Source organism: Nerophis lumbriciformis, linkage group LG14, assembly GCF_033978685.3.
Source record: "Nerophis lumbriciformis linkage group LG14, RoL_Nlum_v2.1, whole genome shotgun sequence".
Classification (NCBI taxonomy): domain Eukaryota; kingdom Metazoa; phylum Chordata; class Actinopteri; order Syngnathiformes; family Syngnathidae; genus Nerophis; species Nerophis lumbriciformis.
In genome coordinates this window covers 30,371,214-30,375,619 of record NC_084561.2, presented here as the reverse complement: position 1 = coordinate 30,375,619, position 4,406 = coordinate 30,371,214, and the positions used below count along the sequence as shown (strand labels likewise).

At 41.0% G+C, this 4,406-nt stretch overlaps 2 long non-coding RNA genes across 2 annotated transcripts; both read left to right on the top strand.

The window, feature by feature from the left end:
* Nucleotides 1-1,171: 1,171 nt before the first annotated feature.
* Nucleotides 1,172-1,890, top strand: LOC133616860 (uncharacterized). Its single transcript, XR_012050826.1, has 3 exons — nt 1,172-1,378; nt 1,575-1,692; nt 1,846-1,890. It is a non-coding gene; the product is annotated as an uncharacterized lncRNA (long non-coding RNA).
* A 293-nt stretch (nt 1,891-2,183) lies between these two features.
* On the top strand, nt 2,184-3,432 carry LOC133616767 (uncharacterized). The gene is made up of 4 exons (XR_009816903.2): nt 2,184-2,260; nt 2,358-2,480; nt 2,649-2,716; nt 3,172-3,432. It is a non-coding gene; the product is annotated as an uncharacterized lncRNA (long non-coding RNA).
* Nucleotides 3,433-4,406: the final 974 nt, after the last annotated feature.

The following is a 4,406-nucleotide window of genomic DNA, read 5'->3' as shown; positions in this document are numbered from 1 at the left end:
TTGGACCGTTGGAAGGCAACTGAATTCCGACAGTTCTTACTGTACACTGGCCCTGTGGTACTGGCAGGATTCCTGGACCGGAACATGTACTGTAATTTCATGCTCCTGTCAACTGCTATATCCATGTTGGTAAGCCCTGAACATCTCAACCTTGCTGACTATGCTGGACAACCATTTTGGTGAGCTTTATGGGACAGACCAGATTGTGTACAATGTCCACTGTCTGGTCCACCTGGCAGATGAGGTGAAGAGGCATGGCTGTCTGGACTCCTTTTCAGCGTTCCCATATGAGAATCACCTTGGGAAAATAAAAAAACTAATTAGAAAACCTGAGTTCCCTCTACCTCAGCTCATTCGGCGCCTTTCGGAGGTTACAGCTACCAAATCAGATGCTGATGCAGACATGTCACTGAAAAGGGAGTATTTTGTGGGCCCAATTGTTGTTGGCCTGGAAGTTCATGCACAATATGAGGAAATGCAATGTGAAAGGTGGACCGTCAAATTATCAACAGGGGACAACATGTTTCTGGTGGTGGATAAAGTCTGCCTTATCAAAAACATTATCAAAAATGATAATGGTGTGTACGCTATTTACACAGAATTTTCCCGGCAGTCTCCATTCTATACCTACCCCTTCAACTCTGACAGAATGAACATATTTTCTGTAAATGATCCATCTGATGAGCTGAAGTTGGTTGAGGTGTCAGCGCTGCGACAGAAATGTGTAGCCTTGCCGTACAGGGATGGTTTCGTGGCCATACCCCTCCTCCATTAATGAAACAAAAAAAGTTTGAGTTCAAATCAATTAAAACAATCAGGAGTTCAAATCGGTTCAATTAATCAGTTTAAACAATCAGTTCAAGTTACAAGCTCTAATACTATAGTTGACTACCGACTTCTATGACTTCCAGTACTCTGGATGAAGAATAGCTGTAAGTATTACACAAAAGTTGGTATTATTCCATGTATACACTACACCCATAATTTCAAACCCTACTTTACGATTGAGCTGAAGTTCTGACTATTATGACCTGTACTTTTACCTTTCTTATAGTTCTTACCACCTTGGGGCAACATTCAGGTATAATTACTTGCTTATTTGTATACACTAACACCTGTGCATGCGTTTGTCCACGTTGATCCTTTGACGATGAATAAATACCCCTTTTCTTTCTTTCTACATTAAGGATGCCTTTTCATCTGATAAAATTTATAATGAACGGGGACATTGCGGTTGTCCCAAGTGGATGGTATGTTGATGGGATGGTTTTCTGGCCCAACTATAAAAACACCGACAGAATTAAAAGGGCCGCTTTAAATGAGGAGCAGCATGAGTCAAACTGGCCAAGATTTGACGTTTCTGTTGTCCGAACTTGTGGTATGCAAATTCATACATTTCTTGTTTAAAAATAACGTCATAGTTGCTTCTCTTTCTGCTTGGAATAACCTATTCTGTCTATGTTCTGACCAGGTCTCTTGTAAGAGAGAGACCTGATACATCAATAATAATAATATTCTGTTCAGCTCTACAGCTAATTTGAAACTCATGTTCATTTTAACATATTCAATTTTAGACAACTACAAAGACGCATTAAAAATAATGCAGCAATATGGAAAGGGCTGCGACACCTCAGACCTGCAATCTGAGGCAGAGAATGAGGAGTTTCCAGAAAAAAGGAGCAGGAAGCCAGTGTAAGTGTGTTACGTCTTGTATTTGTCATGTTTCAACAGTAACAGGAAGGTTATTTCCGGTAGCATTCAAAAATAGACCAGAGATGCTTGTACTATATGTATATTTGGCAATTTTGGTATTGCAATAATCCTAATGATATGGTTACCCAACAGCCATCGTTTCGGGGACTCGGATGATAGCGATAGTGACCTCGCATCTCTGGGGTCGGCAAGCAAATTGCACAGGCAGAGTAAGGAATAATCTCTTAACATCCAAAACGAAACCACCACATTAATAAAGATATGGTTAACATTCTTAGTGCTAAAGATATTCCCCTTTCCTTGTATCCCTTCTCCCAGCTCCACCGTCTCGCCGAGTGCCAGCAAGAGTCGTGAGTACCTGTCAACTGGAGATAACTTTCAAGGTAAAGACTGATCCCCGAAATAATATTTCAGCATCCAGTAACCATGGCTAACAGATCACAACCATTTAATACCAATTTATCTCCCATAGCACCTCACCATGGGGAAGGATGTACTCATATGCCCTCACCAGCACCTGCATTAAACATGAAGAGAGTTACACAAGGTAGGGACTGATCTCTGAAATATTAGTGAATAGATAGGCCCCTTGGGTATAATCAGTCATGATTAACTGAAGACTCTCACAATGCCCACCTCACTAGGAACGGCAGTCCCTCCTCGACTCCCTCCACCCCCCAACATGTGGCAGACACAGTAGCCTGGATCCAGCCTGGCCTACAGGCCAACATGGCGAGGGGGGAGAATGGCTGACATTTCCTGCTCTGGTGAGCAATAACTGACAAATACCGGATGGTCATTCTGTGGCACAAATTTTGGAAAAAATTCAAATTCACAAGCAATCACATATTTTCTTCAAACTTTGTCAATAACTTTTGTCAGTAATGAGGATAAACACTGAAACATGTTAATTTTATACTGCTGTTTGTCAACAGCGGCTGAGGTCCACATCCTTAGCCTGCTGGAAAATATTAAGCACACCCAAGACCAGCTGATGGCGAAGGTAAACTTCTTAACAAGCAGGTTGACCTCCGTTGAAATGCCGGCCAATATCCAGTTTCCACTGACACGGTCGGAGGCAGTGGAGTCATTTGAGGCATTTTTAAATGACCCATCAAAGGGCCCAGCTCGACAAAGTATGGTGAGGTTTCTTACTTAATATGAATGGTGCCAATAGGTTTATTGATTGTCCATGATTATGCAAATATTCTATTGAATCAGCGCTGACAACCAGGCCTGTCCTGAACCACCTTTTCCCAGTGCTAAGATTATGTCAGTGAGCCACAATCGGCCTGGTTTGACATTGTGTGTAAAGGTAGCATAGGTCCATGAGCCAAGAGAACAGGTTCTGTTTTTTTACATTTCTGGACGCTTTCAACAGGAACAAAAACATTTGAAATCCAACTTAAGCTTAAAAATGTTTACCTGTTTGTTTAAAGAGATGTCTTTGCCTTTTAGATTTCTTCTTTGGCCACCATTGGAGGCCACGATGTGAAGCGGGTGACCTGGAACATCCTGGGCAGGATGTTCACAGAGGAGGTTTCACATCAGATAAATTGGAAGGCCGTCAACAACAAAGGCCTTTAGCGTGATGGCAACAAAGACCTTGCTTTTCAGTAAGTATATAATTCAAAGTAATATTACATACGTTCAAAGTCAATAGTGGGGGCAGCCTTAAAAATCGTAGCAACCATCATACCTGTAGCTGCTCCCAAACTTATTCTCTTGGTCAGATTAACGTAACGCTTCAACTGATGTTTGTCGACATCCTTTACTGAGCCTTGAATAGGTCAAAAATTCATAATGACATTGATTTTGATTCATTATTATTTTTTAAAGAAACAGCCTACATGGCGGCTTTGTGTGATTAAAGTAAACATTGCTACATTTTCTTGTTACATTTCACCCGTTTGCTCTTTAAATACCACTTTTAATGTTATTTATTTCAATCGTATGTTTTAAAAATGTGCTGTGGGGCCGTTAAAAAATGACCTGCGGGCCGCAAATGGCCCCCGGGCCACACTTTGGACACCCCTGGCCTACACGAATACAAACATAGAATGATAGTACAAATATAAGAAAACAATGTCAACTTCCCAAAGTTGGGTTATGGATATTTATTTATGCCCCCTCCCGCCGCATCATCCAACAGAATCAAACAAACATGACAAAACCACACAGATTTATCCACATACAGTACTCTGATCAAGGAACCAAATAACGATATTGTTTGAACATTTTGGATATCTTGCACACCTATACCCTGATCACAAATTCATAATTTATGCACCTTATTTTAACCACCTCCAGTAACTTTAAGTCATGTTTCTTTTTCAAATGTAATCTCCTTAATACTTATCACATATTTTGTATTGTGTAAGCATACTTGGCTTTGGATGCTACATACCATAAACATATCTGTCTTGTAATCTTGTTTGATTACAGGTGCTGTGGAAAAAAAATCAGGTGACAAGGTTAGCCACGGACGCTGAGGTCACCAAACAAGCCATCAGGTGGTTCAACCTGGCGGGGGATCGGGCAACGAGGAGACGAGTCCCGCCTCCACCTCCTCAGGATGAATAGAAATGTATAAATAAAAAATGTTTTATTGAACTTCTTGTCATTCACCAGTTCATTTTCTGATGTTAGCTGTGCATGGAGCAGCATTTCATTGAAGTTGTAGCCTAATAGAT